Consider the following 17,208-nt stretch of genomic DNA (forward strand, 5'->3'; position numbering starts at 1 on the left):
TTGGTGTTTTCCTTTCTGACTTACTTCACTCTGCACAATAGGCTCTAGTTTCATCCACCTCATTAGAACTGATTCAAATGCATTCTTTTTAATGGCTGAGTAATATTCCATTGTGTATATTGTACCACAGCTTTCTTATCCATTCATCTGCCAATGGACATCTAGTTGCTTCCATGTCCTGGTTATTGTAAACAGTGCTGTGATGAGCATTGGGGTACACTTGTCTCTTTCAATTTTGGTTTCTTTGGTGTGTATGCCCAGCAGTGGGATTGCTGGGTCATACAGCAGTTCTATTTCCAGTTTTTTAAGGAATCTCCACACTGTTCTCCACAGTGGCTGCACTAGTTTGCATTCCCACCAACAGTGTAAGAGGGTTCCTTTTCTCCACACTCTCTCCAGCATTTATTGTTTGTATACTTTTTGATAGCAGCCATTCTGACTGGTGTGAGATGGTATGTTATTGTAGTTTTGATTTACATTTCTCTAATAATGAGCAGTGTTGAGCATTTTTCATGTGTTTGTTAGCCATCTACATGTCTTCTTGAAGAATGTCTGTTTAGTTCTTTGGCCCATTTTTTTATTGGGTCATTTATTTTTCTGGAATTGAGCTGCAGGAGTTGCTTGTATATTTTTGAGATTAATTCTTTGTCAATTGCTATTATTTTCTCCCATTCTGAAGGCTGTCTTTTCACCTTGCTTAGAGTTTCCTTCATTGTGCAATAGCTTTTAAGTTTAATTAGGTCCCATTTGCTTATTTTTGCTTTTATTTCCATTACTCTGGGAGGAGGGTCATAGAGGATCCTCCTGTGATTTATGTAAGAGAGTGTTTTGCCTAAGTTTTCCTCTAGGAGTTTTATAGTTCCTGGTCTTATGTTTAGATCTTTAATTTGTTTTGAGTTTATTTTTGTGTATGGTGTTAGAAAGTGTTCTAGTTTCATTCTTTTACAAGTGGTTGACCAGTTTTCCCAGCACCACTTGTTAAAGAGACTGTCTTTTTTCCATTGTATATTTTTGCCTCCTTTGTCAAAGATAAAGTGTCTGTAGGTAGGTGAATTTATCTCTGGGCTTTCTATTTTGTTCCACTGATCTGTATTTCTTTCTTTGTGCCACTGCCATACTGTCTTGATGACTGCAGCTTTGTAGTATAGTCTGAAGTCAGACAGGTTGATTCCTCCAGTTCCCGTCTTCTTTTTCAAGATTGCTTTGGCAATTTGAGGTTGGTTTTTTTTTTTTTTTTGTATTTCCATACAAATTGTGAAATTATTTGTTCTAGTTCTGTGAAAAATACCGTTGATAGCTTGATAAGGATTGCATTGAATCTATAGATTGCTTCTGGTAGTATACTCACTTTCACTATATTGATTCTTCCAAACATGGTATATTTCTCCATCTATTTGTGTCATCTTTTATTTCTTTCATCAGTGTTTTATAGTTTTCTATATATAGGTCTTTTGTTTCTTTAGGTAGAATTATTCCTAAGTATTTTATTTTTTTCATTGCAATGGTGAATGGAATTGTTTATTTAATTTCGCTTTCTGTTTTCTCATTGTTAGTGTATAGGAATGCAAGGGATTTCTGTGTGTTAATTTTATATCCTGCAACTTTACTACTTTCATTGATTAGCTCTAGTAATTTTCTGGTGGTGTCTTTAGGGTTTTCTATGTAGAGGATCATGTCATCTGCAAACAGTAAGAGTTTTACTTCTTCTTTTCCAATCTGGATTCCTTTTTTTTCTTTTTTTTTTCTCTGATTGCTGTGGCTTCAGAGCAAAGACTTCCAAACTTCCAATACTTTGGAATCAACTACCAAAACTATGTTGAATAGTAGTGGTGAAATTGGGCACCCTTGTATTGTTCCCGACTTTAGGGGAAATGCTTTCAATTTATCACCATTGAGGATAATGTTTGCTGTCAGTTTATCATATATGACTTTTATTATGTTGAGGTATGATCCTTCTATTCCTGCTTTCTGGAGGTTTTTTTTTTAAATCATAAATAGGTGTTGAATTTTGTCAAAGGCTTTCTCTGCATCTATTGAGATAATCATATGGTTTTTATCTTTCAATTTGTTAATGTGGTGTATCACATTGATTGATTTGTGAATATTGAAGAATCCTTGCATCCCTGGGATAAAGCCCACTTGGTCATGCTGTATGATCTTTTTAATATGTTGCTGGATTCTGTTTGCTAGAATTTTGTTAAGGATTTTTGCATCTATGTTCATCAGTGATATTGGCCAGTAGTTTTCTTTTTTTGTGGCATCTTTGTCAGGTTTTGGTATTAGGGCGATGGTGGCCTCATAGAATGAGTTTGGGAGTTTGCCTTCCTCTGCAATTTTCTGGAAGAGTTTGAGCAGGATAGGTGTTAGCTCTTCTCTAAATTTGGTAGAATTCAGCTGTGAAGCCATCTAGTCCTGAGCTTTTGTTTCCTGGAAGATTTCTGATTACAGTTTTGATTTCTGTGCTTGTGATGGGTCTGTTAAGATCTTCTATCTCTTCTTGGTTCACTTTTGGAAAGTTATACTTTTCTAAGAATTTGTCCATTTCTTTCAAGTTGTCCATTTTATTGGCATATAGTTGCTGATAGTAGTCTCTTATGATCCTTTGTATTTCTGTGTGGTCTGTTGTGATTTCTCTATTTGCATTTCTATTTTTGTCGATTTGATTCTTCTTTTTTTCTTGATGAGTCTGGCTAATGGTTTGTCTATTTTATTTATCTTCTCAAAGAACCAGCTTTTGGCTTTGTTGATTTTTGCTATGGTCTCCTTTGTTTCTTTTTCATTTATTTCTTCCCTAATTTTTATGATTTCTTTCCTTCTACTAACCCTGGGGTTCTTCATTTCTTCTTTGTCTAGTTGCTTTAGGCATAAAGTTAGGTTATTTATTTGATTTTTCTCTTGTTTCTTGAGGTAAACATATTGTTATGAACCTTCCACTTAGCACTGCTTTTACTGAATCCCATAGGTTTTGGGTTGTAGCGTTTTCATTTTTATTCATTTCCATGCATATTTTGACTTCTTTTTTTATTTCTTCTGTGATTTGTTGGTTATTCAGAAGCATGTTGTTTAGCCTCCATATGTTTGTATTTGTAACAGTTTCTTTTTTTTCCTTCCTGGTAGTTGACATCTAATCTTACTTCATTGTGATCAGAAAAGATGCTTGGAATGATTTCAATTTTTTTGAATTTACCAAGGCTAGATTTATGGCCCAGGATGTGATCTATCCTGGAGAAGTTTCCGTGTGCACTTGAGAAAAAGGTGAAATTCATTGTTTTGGGGTGAAATGTCCTATAGATATCAATTAGGTCTAACTGGTCCACTGTATCATTTAAAGTTTGTATTTCCTTGCTAATTTTCTGTTTAACTAATCTATCCATAGTTGTGAGTGGGGTATTAAAGTCTCCCACTATTATTGTGTTACTGTTAATTTCCCCTTTCATACTTATTAGCATTTGCCTTCCATATTGTGGTGCTCCTATGTTGGGTGCATATATATTTATAATTATAATATATTCTTCTTAGATTGATCCTTTGATCATTATGTAGTGTTCTTCTTTGTGTCTTTTCATAGCCTTTATTTCAAAGTCTATTTTATCTGATATGAGTATTGCTATTCCTGCTTTCTTTTGGTTTCCATTTGCATGAAATATCTTTTTCCAGCCCTTCACTTTCAGTCTGTATGTATCCCTTGTTTTGAGGTGGGTCTCTTGTAGAGAGCATATATAGGGGTCTTGTTTTTGTATCCATTCAGACAGTCTTTGTCTTTTGGTTGGGGCATTAAACTCATTTACATTTAAGGTAATTGTTGATAAGTATGATCCTGTTGCCATTTACTTTGTTGTTTTGGGTTCGCATTTATACACCTTTTCTGTGTTTCCTGTCTAGAGAAGATCCTTTAGCAATTGTTGAAGAGCTGGTTTGGTGGTGCTGAATTCTCTGAGCTTTTGCTTGTTTGAAAGCTTTTGATTTCTCCTTCGTATTTGAATGAGATCCTTGCTGGGTACAGTAATCTGGACTGTAGGTTTTTCTCTTTTGTTACTTTAAGTATGCCTTGCCATTCCCTTCTGGCCTGAAGAGTTTCTATCGAAAGATCAGCTGTTATCCTTATGGGAATCCCCTTGTGTGTTATTTGTTGTTTTTCCCTTGCTGCTTTTAATATTAGTTCTTTGTGTTTGATCTTCATTATTTGATTAATATGTATCTTGAGGTGTTTTGCCTTGGGTTTATCCTGTCTGGGACTCTGGGTTTCTTGGACTTGGGTGATTATTTCCTTCCCCATTTTAGGGAAGTTTTCGACTATTATCTCCTCAAGTATTTTCTCATGGCCTTTCTTTTTGTCTTCTTCTTTTGGGACTCCTGTGATTCAAAATCATAGGAGTTAGGGCATTTGACATTGTCCCAGAGGCCTCTAAGGTTGTCCTCATTTCTTTTAATTCTTTTTTCTTTTTTCCTCTCTGCTTCATTTATTTCCACCATTCTATCTTTGACCTCACTTATCCTATATTCTGCCTCAGTTATTCTACTGTTGGTTCCATCCAGAGTGTTTTTGATCTCAGTTATTGCATTATGCATTATTGATTGACTCTTTTTTATTTCTTCTTGGTCCTTGTTAAACATTTCTTGCATCTTCTCAGTCTTTGTCTCCAGACTATTTATCCTAACTTCATTTTGTTTTCAAGATTTTGGATCATTTTTACTATCATTATTCTGAATTCTTTTTCAGGTAGACTCCCCATCTCCTCCTCTTTTGTTTGGTTTGGTGGGCATTTACCATGTTCCTTTACCTGCTGAATATTTCTCTGCCTTTTCATCTTGTTTAGATTGCTGTGTTTGGGGTGGCCTTTCTGTATGCTGAAAGTTCCTCCCTGTGGGTGGAGTGGATGAGTGGCTTGTCAAGGTTTCCTGGTTAGGGGAGCTTGTGTTGGTGTTCTGGTGGGTGGAGCTGATTCGCTTCTCTCTGGAGTGCAATGAAGTGTCCAGTAATGAGTTTTGAGGTGTCTGTGGGTTTAGTGTGACTTTTGGCTGCCTGTATTTTAATGCTCAGGGTTATATTCCTGCATTGTTGGAGAATTAGCTTGGTATGTCTTGCTCTGAAACTTGTCTCTTAGTTGGAGCTTGGTTTCAGTGTAGGTATGGAGGCTTTTGGATGAGCTCTTGTTGATTAATGTTCCCTGGAGTCAGGAGTTTTCTGGTGTTCTCAAGTTTTGGATTCAAGCCTCCTGCCTCTGGTTTTCAATCTTATTCTTACAATAACCTCAAGACTTCTCCATCCATATTGCACTGATGATAAAACAGCTTCTTCTGAAGACAATGGGCTGCCTTTCTGGGTGCCTGGTTTCCTCTGCCAGCATTCAGAAGTTGTTTTGTGGACTTTGCTCAGCGTTCAGATGATCTTTTGATGAATTTGTGGGGGAGAATGTGGTCTCCTTCTCCTGTTCCCCCACCATCTTAGGACCACCTCTCTTTATAAGATTTCTAAATTAGAATAATAATCCATGCTACTTGGGTCCATCTATGACCCATGCCTAGCAATTCCTGTTAGATGGTAATCTTTGGGATTTAGGGATGAGCAATCAAAATTCCCAGGAATTTTCAGGAATTTATGAAAACATAAGTTGTTTGTGTGTTTAAAATATTTCTAACATTTTTATATGCTTTATTCACAATATTATGGATTGCTAAAGCATTTATTTTACAGACATAACTTGGACATACTGTGGACAGTGGACATATTGTGGATTCAGTTCCAGACCACCACAATAAAGGGAATATCACACTAAAGCAAGTCACACAAAGTTTTTGACTTCCTCAGTTCAGTTCAGTTCAGTCCAGTTCAGTCGCTCAGTTGTGTCCAGTGCTTTGTGACCCCAAGGACTGTAGCATGCCAGGCCTCCTTGTCCATCACCAACACCCAGAGTTTACTCAGACTCATGTCTATTGAGTCGGTGATGCCTTCCAACCATCTTATCCTCTGTCATCCCCTTGTCCTCCTGCCTTCAATCTTTCCCAACATCAGGCTCCTTTCAAATGAGTCAGTTCATCGCATCAGGTTGCCAAAGTATTGGAGTTTCAGCTTCAGCATCAGTCCTTCCAATGAACATTCAGGATTGATTTCCTTTAGGATCGACTGGTTGGATCTCCTTGCAGTCCGAGGGCTTCTCAAGAGTCTTCTCCAACATCACAGTTCAAAAGCATCAATTCTTTGGTGCTCAACTTTCTTTATAGTCCAACTCTCACATCCATATGTGACTACTTTGGCTTCTTAGTAAATATAAGTTGTGTTTACACTATACTGTAGTCTATTAAGTAATCTACATAAGCAAAAGGATTATATCTAAAAAGCAATGTACATATGTGCTAAGTCGCTTCAGTTGTGTTGACTCTTGTGACCCCATGGACTGCAGCCTTCCAGGCTCCTCAGTCCTTGGGATTCTCCAGGTAAGAATACTGGATTGGGTTGCCTTTCCCTCCTCCAGGGGATCTTCCCAACTCAGGGATCAAACCCATGCATGCTGTGGCTCCTGCACTACAGGCAGATTCTTCGCCGCTGAGCCACTGGGGAAGGTCAAAAAGCAGTATACATACTTTAATTCAAAATGATAAAAATTGCTAACCATCATCTAAATCTTTAGCAAGTTATAATATTTTTGCAAAAGTAACATCAATGATTATTAATCACAGATCACTATAGCAAGTATAAAAATGATGAAAAGTTTGAAATATTTTGAGATTAGCAAAATATGACACAGAGACAGTGAGCAAATGCTGTTGGAGAAAGGAGGCCAGTAGACTTGCTAAACACAGGGTCACCACAAATATTCAATTTGTAAAGTGTGAAATATCTGAAAAGCTCAACAAAGCAAGGCACAATAAAACAAGGTATGTCTGTAACGAGTAAGAAACATCAAGAATGGTAGTATTTACAAAGAACTTCTTTGCCTATGGCACCCCACTCCAGTACTCTTGCCTGGAGTATCCTATGGATGGAGGAGCCTGGTAGGCTGCAGTCCATGGGGTTGCTAAGAGTTGGGCATGACTGAGCGACTTCACTTTCTTTGCCTATGGTAAATATTCAAATGCTATAAAATGCCAGCAAACACTACGGGGTAGTATTCATATAACATAGCACTCACATCTGTCAACCCTATGTAGAACCATGTCTCTAAATTTCTGATTTAAAAACTCATATTGCTTCCAAAACTTATTTCTTGGAATACCACTCATAGGATGTTTAAAGCATTCTATGTATATAAATATAATAACATTTATTTTATTTGTGTGACTCACTGTGAGCACCAGCCAGCACCATAAATGTTTACCTATAACATGGCAACATCTACCAGCCAGACTGACCACTTAGATCATGACCTCTTATCCCCTCTGTGCTCCTGTCCCCATTCCCAGAGATTCTGGTCAACCTTAACCTTTGACTGTTTGTACCACATTCCCTGCTCCTGCTTTTGACCTGATGTCAGTGGAGCTCTTCAAATCAGTATCATCTTTACATCAATGGCTATGTTTTAGTTCTTGCAGGAGAATTAGATAATTTTTCCAGCTTTCCTAATTTTTCAACAGGTTTTTCTCAAGATTTAGAAAAACACACCAATAGCCCAAAAACTATTAGGAAGGATTTCCCACATGGGTGTGCTACCCAAGTCTGATCCCTTCCAGAATTGACCAGGGCTACACTTGTGGACCCAGGCTGGGTGGAGGGCAGACATGATGGGGCTACATGGGACTGGGGTTCAGGAACCCTGTATTTTAATCCTGGCTGATCCACTAACTATAGCTATACAACCTGAAGTCAGTTTTCTAACTTGTCAGGGCCTTCGCTTGTATAACTAAAATAAAGCCTTCTTGTTTGTTTAAGAAAAACTGAAAGTATATAGGAAAAGAAATAACATTTTATGTCTCTGAGGCCTCGAGGTCACCATCAGGAAAATCTCCCAGGTGGGAGGGAGGTCCTCACAAGTCCCCAGAGGAGAGTTGGTGGCTGGTGCTCTCTCTCTTGTATCTTGCTGGGTGAGTTCCAGCCAGCTGTGCAGTTGGGAGTGCAGGCTGCAGCCAGCAGCACATCCCAGCACATCCAACTGGTTTATTTCCAACTTTCCTTTTCATTCAGACATTTTAGGATTCTTTGTGCTAAATCCAGACCACAAAGAACCTTATTTGTTAGTATATGAAATGATGATAAAGTAATAGTAAAAATGTCTATCATTAAGTTATGACCAACCTAGACACCATATTAAAAAGCAGAGACATTACTTTGTCAATAAAGGTCCATCTAGTCAAGGCTATGGTTTTTACAGTAGTCATGTATAAATGTGAGAGTTGGACTATAAAGAAACCTGAGTGCTGAAGAATTGATGCTTTTGAACTATGGTGTTGGAGAAGACTCTTGAAAGGCCCTTGGACTGCAAGGAGATCCAACCAGTCCATCCTAAAGGAGACCAGTCCTGGGTGATCATTGGAAGGACTGATGTTGAAGCTGAAACTCCAATATTTTCGTCACCTGATGCAAAGAACTGACACATCTGAAGAGACCCTGATACTGGGAAAGATTGAAGGCAGGAGGAGAAGGGGACGACAGAGGATGAGATGGTTGGATGGCATCATCGACTTGATGGACATGAGTTTGATTGAACTCTGGGAGTTGGTGATGGACAGGGAGGCCTGGTGTGCTGCGGTTCATGGGGCCACAAAGCATCGGACGTGACTGAGAGACTAAGCTGAACTGAAGTTAAAACCAACAACAGCTGTGACCACCTCAAATGTTATTGTGAATTCCATAGGCTGGGTGGTATGGGAGAGTGGTATGTTTTTCTTCATAAAGCTAAAGGGGTTGGTGGTAACTATATTTCAGTGAAGATTAATATTAATAGAATAATAAACATGTTAATTTGTATATGGGAGCAACAAGTGTTGTTTAATGTAATTAGGAACTGTTTCCTTTCTCTAGGTTTGTTGAGTTAACTTGTTTCAGTAGAAGGAGTCCCGAATAGTGCAGGAAAAGCTAGATTAGAAAAAGATCTTGGGAAAGAGCTATCTAGTTTTGTCACATTCAAGTATTTAGCTTACTATGAAACATTTACCATCCACAGAGGGATTAAAACTTCCTGGTGAATAGCCTCAGTTTCACATACATATTATTGAAGTAGATTACGCAAAATAGAGATACACATGTGCACGCACACACACACACACACACACACACACACACACACACACACACACACACCCTACATTCACCATCTAGCTGCTGTTTCTCGTCCTTCCAATCTGAAGCATGCCTAGAGCCCCCAGGTTCATATCAGGTACTTCCAGGGTATTTTCAACACCTTGTCCTTTGCCCAACAGAGCATAAATCCCAAAAGGCTGTGTGTTCCCTGCGAGCACAGACCACATACTGTCCACTTTACAATTGTACTCTCACCATTAACCCCAGAGACTGACAGAGAATGATCTTAACACATATTTACTGTGGGCCAGATGCTGAGCCAGACATATCACATAAAAATATCTTATCCAGTCCTCTCAACAGCTTTGTAGGATAGAGATTACATTCCAATTTATCTATGAAGAAACTGAAATCTAGAGATATTAAGTAATTCATTGGTGATAACAAAGCTAGTAAGCCCCAGGGAGCTTACTGAGTTTTGAATATGGTTCATTGGCCATGTGAACATATTTGTTGCACTGATTCAAAGATACAAAGGACATATTCACTGGCTTTGAAGGGCTTTTTTGTTGCTGTTCAGTTGCCAAGTCATGTCTGACTCTTTGTGACCCCATGGACTACAACACAACAGGCTCCTCTGACCTTCACTATCTCTGGAGTTTGCTCAAATTCATTGTCCATTGAGTCAGAGACACTATCTAACCATCTCATCCTCTATCACACCCTCTCCTTTAGCCTTCAATCTTTCCCAGCATCAGGGTCTTTTCCAATGAGTTGGATCTTCACATCACATGGCCCAAGTATTGGAGCTACAGCTTCAGCATCAGTCCTTCCAATGAATATTCAGGGTTGATTTCCTTTAGGATTAGCTGGTTTGATCTCCTTGCTGTGCAAGGGACCCTCAAAGGTCTTCTCCAGCACCACAATTCAAAAGCTTCAATTCTTCAGCACTCAGTCTTCCTTATGGTCCAGCTTTTACATCTGTACATGACTACTGAAAACACTATAACTTTGACTATATGGACCTTTGTCGGCAAAGTGATGTCTCTGCTTTTTAATGTGATGTCTAGGTTTGTCATAGTTTTCCTTTCAGAGAGCAAGCTTCTTTTAGTTTCATGACTGCTGTCACCATCCACAATGATTTTTGAGCCCCCCAAAATAAAATCTGCTACTGCTTCTGCTTTTCTCCCCTTCTATTTGCCATGAAGTGATGGGACCAGATACCATGATCTTAGTCTTTTGAATGTTGAGTTTTAAGCCAGCTTTTTTTAACTCTCTTCTTTCACCCTCATCAAGAGGATTTTCAGTTCTTCTTCACCTTCTGTCATTAGAATAGTATCATCTGCATATCTGAGGTTGTTGGTATTTTTCCTGGCAATCTTGATTCCAGCTTGTGTGTCATCCTGCCCAGCATATCACGTGATGAACTATGCATAGAAGTTAAATAAGCAGGGTGATATACAGTCTTATTATACTCTTTTCCCAACTTTGAAAAGAGTATAATAAGTCAGTCCCGACAGTTAGTTGTTCCATGTCCAGCTCTGTTGCTTCTTGATCTACATACAGGTTTCTTGGAAGACAAGTAAGGTGGTCTGGTATTCCCATTTGTTTAAGAATTTTCCACAGTTTGTTGTGATCCACACAGTAAAAGGCTTTAGTGCAGTCAGTGAAGCAGAAGTAGATGCTTTTCTGGAATTCCTTTGCTTTCTCTATGATCCAACAAATATTGGCAATTTGCTGTTTGGTTCCTTTGCCTTTTCTAAATCCAACTTGTACATCTGGAAATTCTCAGTTCATGTACTGCTTAAGCCTAGCTTGAAAGATTTTGAGCATAACCTTACTAGCATGTGATATGAGCACAACTGTACAGTAGTTTGAACATTCTTTGGCATTACCCTTCTTTGGGATTGGAATGAAAATTGACATTTTTCAGTCCTGTGGCCACTGCTGAGTTTTCCAAATTTGCTGATATATTGAGTGCAGCATTTTTACAGCATCTTCTTTTAAGATTTGAAATAGCTCAGCTGGAATTCTATTAACTCCAATTAGCTTTGTTTGTAGTAATGCTTCCTAAGGCCGACTTGATTTCACACTCCAAGATGTTTGGCTTTAAGTGAGTGACCACACCACTGTGGTTATCTGGGTCATTAAGATCTTTTCTGTATAGTTCTTCTGTGTATTCTTGCCACCTCTTAACTCTCAAGTAATAGAGTTCTCTGTACATATTGTTTAGTTGCTAAGTCATGTCCGACTCTTTTGTGACCCTATGGACTATAGTTCCCAGGCTTCTCTGCCCATGGAATTTCCCAGGCAAAAAGAAGAATACTTGAGTGGGTTGCCATTTCCTTCTCCAATGTTCCTTTGCCTTTTCTAAATCCAACTTGTACATCTGGAAATTCTCAGTTCATGTACTGCTTAAGCCTAGCTTGAAAGATTTTGAGCATAACCTTACTAGCATGTGATATGAGCACAACTGTACAGTAGTTTGAACATTCTTTGGCATTACCCTTCTTTGGGATTGGAATGAAAATTGACATTTTTATTGACATTTTTATGACAATTGTGTCATAGTTAATAAGTTTTTTTCCATTGGTTTCCTATAAGTGGGGTAACTATTGCCTTTTGAACTTGAATCAGAGCTTTTGACCTTCATAAGCCTTCTTTGAGAAGGCAATGGCACCCCACTCCAGTACTCTTGCCTGGAAAATCCCATGGATGGAGGAGCCTGGTAGGCTGCAGTCCATGGGGTCACGAAGAGTCGGACACGACTGAGCGACTTCACTTTCACTTCTCACTTTCATGCATTGGAGAAGGAAGTGGCAACCCACTCCAGTGTTCTTGCCTGGAGAATCCCAGGGATGGGGGAGCCTGGTGGGCTGCCATCTATGGGGTGGCACAGAGTCAGACATGACTGAAGTGACTTAGCAGCAGCAGCGGCAGCAAGCCTTCTTTTATGATGAGTGCTATATACAGAGATCCACTCAGCTGGCCTTGTTCTTAGTTACTGTGCCTTGCTTCTTGTAAATCCATGTAGCTTTGGATTGGATTTCCCACTCATGAATTTGCTGTAGGACTCTCATATTCTAGGATGTTTGAAGTGTCCTTATGATGTGGCATGGCATGGTCCATATTCAAGGCTATTAATTTCATTCAATCATCTGCATTTTATTGTCTCATGTTTGACCTCAAGCAACTGATCCAGGCCTCCCCCTGGGTCAGGCTTTTCCTCTGCTGTTTTGTAGCACATAGCTCTTAGGGATATCATTCTACCTTGCTGACCATGATGGAACAGTGCAGGACTGAAGCGGGTGTCAGCATCTAGAATGGAGATGTTGGAAATCAGAAATATCCCAAGTGAAAAGTTAACAGGCTATTATAACTGATTAGATGTGGGTGGTAAGGAGAAGAATCTTTGCAAAAAAGGTTTCAAGCTTAAGAGACTATGAGGAAATGGTGCCACCTATAATAAGCTGAGAGAAGGAAGAAGAAGGACTTAGTTTGGGGTAAAAGATATTGATCTTGAGACTTCATGTCAGGTATGTATAGCAGGAATTTGTGGTTTTACATGGAAGCCTGAAATAGTCTTTTCTGGAGATGGAGACTGGTGATTGCTGATGTTCTATGACTGGAAGGGATTTCAACTTAAAGGGAGGGGAGGGTGGCTTAGGGTGGAACCTTGAAGCCTGCTCACACAATCAGATGCAAAGAGGGCAAGAGTCCTCGAAGGAGACTAAGCTAATTTTGTGAGAAAGAAAAGAAGAAAACAAGGTAAGGACTTTGTAAGAGAATCCAAAGGAAAAGATAGTGTCAAAAAGCAAAAAGGCCAAATGTCAAAGGCTGCAGAAAGCTTGAGCAGGAAGAGGGCCATTGAGTCTAAAGATGAGGGAAGTGCTGATCAGCTTAGAAGAACTGTTTCTGGAGAGGGCCAGCCTAGTTTATCTTGGCGCCCTGGAGGAATCGGCTCTTCTTGGGGAGAGGGAGGACAAGAGCTTGGAATGCTATCCTAGTATGAATCTGAAACCAGCATGGGAGGCTATGGAGAGTGAGGTATCACGTGGGTCGAGGAAAATGAAAGCAATGCATACTTAGTCTTGAGATAGAAAGCTCCCACTTCTATAAAGTTAGTATTCTAAGCCAAATAAGTGAAGTCGCTCAGTCATGTCCAACTCTTTGTGACCCCGTGGACTGTAGCCTACCAGGCTCCTCTGATGATGGGATTCTCCAAGAAAGCATACTGGAGTGGGTTGCCATTTCCTTCTCCAGGGAAGCTTCCTGACCCAGGTATCTAACCCAGGGATCGAACGCGGGTCTCCCACATTGGAGGCAGACACTTTAACCTCTGAGCCACCAGTGGAACTTGCCAAATAAACACTAAGCCAAATAAAGAGCACAAAGTTTTGAAGCCAAAATAGACATTGCAATGTTCTTGTAATATAAAGTTAACCACATACAGTTATTGTTATAATTTAATCTATTTATTTTAATCCAACAAATTGACACACTTCCAAGAATAAGCAAAAGCAGTTATACAAATTTGCATAAACTTAAGATCCAGGGCCAGAAAGGCTAGGCCCAAAGATTTCAATTGGAACGGACAAGGAATATAAATATTAATGATGAGTGAAAACTCTGTGATCTTAGCCTGAGATGCATTCCTTGGCCTTTTCACAACTAATAGAATTTCAGAGATGATGCAAATGCCGTGGATACTGTAGCAAGCACACACAGAAGCATCTGATTAGACGTCTATACCACATACATAGCTGGTGACAGGCACCCAAATCAGCTGTGTTCATGCTATGACTTGAGTAAGTGTGGGCAGGGGTTTGAGGACTATAGGAAAAACACCAGCTTTTTCTCAGTGTGGGGCAAGTGGAGGCCACACTGCCACTTAACCTCTCAGGTTTAATTTTCCTCGAAAGAAAAATGAGGAGAGGTTGGATGAGATTATCTCCTGTTCCCTTCCAGAAGTAAAACTCTGCAATTGTCTGACTCTTCATCTTCTTATAGCTATTAAAAAATTAAAAATTCAAGGTGTTTGCTGAGCTTTTAAATTTGAGAATAACAGAATAAGATGGAGAATAAGATGGACTCTAGAGGTTTTGTAGGCAGAAAAACAGACTGCTAGTCCTCAAAATTCTTGATTTTGCACCTCTATTGTTAAAAATATTGTTTGACCACAAGCTTCAAATGTATGCATATTTACTTATGTGGGATAAGTCATTTCAGTCATGCCCGACTCTGCAACCCTATGGACTGTAGCCCACAAGGCTCCTCTGTCCATGGGATACTCCAGGCAAGAATCCTGGAGTGGGTTGCCATGCCCTCCCCCCAGGGGGTCTTCCTGACCCAGGGGTCAAACCCATGTCTCTTACGTCTCCTGAGTCTCTAGCATTCACAGTCAGGTTCTTTTCCACTAGTGCCACCTGGGAAGCCCCTATTTATTTATAAGTTACACATATATACTGCTGGATTTATATATACAATACAGAAGAGACACAAAAAATGAGAAAAGAATGACATAAGAATAAAAATAAATCTAAAGCAAACATCTAAGAATCCCTCTGTACCTTACATTTTAAAGTATTATTTTATGTACTCCACGGAGCAAGCATGGTCTTTGGAGACTATTTAGACATAGGTTTTTGCCACCTTGGGGCTTCCCAGGTGGTGCTAGTAGTAAAGAATCTGCCTGCGAATGCAGACCCAGGTTGGACCCTGGTTTGGGAAGATCCCTGGAGTAGGAAACTGCAACCTGCTTCTGTATTCTTGCCTGGAGAATCCCATGGACAGAGGAGCCTGGTGGTCTATAGTCCATGGAGTGGCAAAGAGTTGGACATGAGTGAAGTGACTTTGCATGCAGCATTTGCCACCTTGCACTAAAGACTTAGTAGTGTGGGAAATAACTTTCCCAGTCAGCAACTATTTTATCTGATAAGAAAGTCCTCCAAAAACCTAAGTACGTTAAATTTGGAAATAAAAGAAAATTAATAAAACATAGCAATCCCTTGCTTTTCAAAAAAGCAAACTCTTCCAGACAGTATATCCGAAAGTAATGTGGTGAATCTGATTTTTACCAAGCTAAGTCAATAGAAGAATTTGCATTTGAATGCAGCCACATTAATAATCGAAAATCTCCCCAAATCCCAGCTACTATACTTGATTGGAAATTATTGAATAAAGTGAAAGTGAAGTCGCTCAGTCGTGTCCAACTCTTTGTGACCCCGTGGACTGTAGCCTCTGTAGCCTACCAGGCTCCTCTGTCCATGGGATTTTCCAGGCAATAGTACTGGAGTGGATTGCCATTTCCTTCCCCAGGGGATCTTCCCGACCCAGGGATCGAACCCAGGTACTCCTGCATTGTGGACAGACGCCGTCTAAGCCACCAGGGAAGTCCTGTTGAATAAAGAGGTTTAGTATTATCACATCTGTGGTATAATAATTTTAATCACCAGATGGGTCAATTCTGTGGGCGATTGACCTGATTCCTAGACATTTCATTTCCCTGCTACCTTCTGTCAACACTGTGCTTGTCCTGGTGCTGCCCGTCGTATCTCTGAATGTTTACATTTGAGATTTCAGATTATGTAGAATGGATTCACATTCTACTCTGTTCCAGATGAGGGCACTTATGGCGTCTAAGCTATCTGAACTGCAGGACATCCCTGGTAGCTCAGATGGTAAAGAGTCCACCTGCAATGCAGGGAAACTATGTTCTATCCCTGGGTTAGGAAGATCCCCTGGAGAAAGAAATAGCAACTCATTCCAGTATTCTTGCCTGGGAAATAACTTGCACAAAGGAGCCTGGCGGGCTACAGTCCATGGGGTCACAAAGAGTCAGACATGACTTAGTGATTAAACAACAAGGATCTTCAAATCTTGTTCCCAATTCTCCTATCAGAACCAGGGGAGGCAAGAATGATTTTCCATCAACTGTAAATGGTAGAAAAAAAGGCTAGGTTTATAGGTCATTTCTTTAAACAAAGCTAAATAACTTGACTCAGATAAGAAAAGCTGATTCATATCTACCACAGCAAACACAAGACACATCTCTGGAATGGCTTTAAAAAGCCACTAAACCTGTTGGCCCTTTACTCAAAAAAACAGTAGTTTAAGATAAGCTCTTTTAAAAATATTGTCTTTAGTAAATATCATTCATTAAGAAGATACATAAATGTATTCATTAAAGTGATTGATTCTCTATATTAGGATTCATCCTCAAAGCATGTAACTCACTTGCTAGAAAACAGCATTGCCAAGAAAGACTGGGTCTGTTCTGGGACCCAGAATCCTGGGCCAAGGAGATGCAGGGTCAGCTCAGGAACCACACAGACTTCTAATCATCAACACTGATACATTCTGACCTGTTCTGGCCCATCCGTGCCCACTGTGGTCCATCTTTCTCATTCCTAATTGAGAGGGAAGATGAGAAAGGCTGCAGCAGCACAGGTGCTTCCGGCTGCAGTCAGGACTGATTCAGGAACCAAAGAGGGGTAGACATCACACGTAACGCTTTCTAGACAAAATAGTATCTTCATTGTCCTATGGCACAGAACTTGAGGGTCTCACCTGAAGACCTGTCCAGGGATGCGGGCAGACTAAATGCAGACTAAATGCTCTCTGGGGGAACGTGCTGTATACTGTCTTTGGGTATTTGGCATCCATTTATATCTTACTTTCTGTCTCTCTCCCCTATACTGAAGGGTTACAGATAACGTTCTTATTTCCTATACTCCTCAGCAGCTAGGATTCTGGATGTCTTATGATATGCACTTGGAAGAGATTCAGGAAGTAGATGGGAGTTGAAGGCTGTCTTTTTGCAAGAGTGGTAGCTGACGTCTAAGCTCTGGACTCCACATTTCTCTGCCTAGTAAGCAGCTTCAAGTGTGGGAAGCAGCCATGTTTATGGCAACAGATGTATGAGGAGTAGCAGTAATTTCCTAAAATCTGGTTCACAGCTGACCTAGAAACCAAAGTACGTGTGGCAATCCCTTGACTTATGCTTTTCTAGTCCTTCCAATTATTGTGTGATC

This window comes from Capra hircus, chromosome 4, assembly GCF_001704415.2.
Source record: "Capra hircus breed San Clemente chromosome 4, ASM170441v1, whole genome shotgun sequence".
NCBI classification, from domain to species: Eukaryota; Metazoa; Chordata; class Mammalia; order Artiodactyla; family Bovidae; genus Capra; species Capra hircus.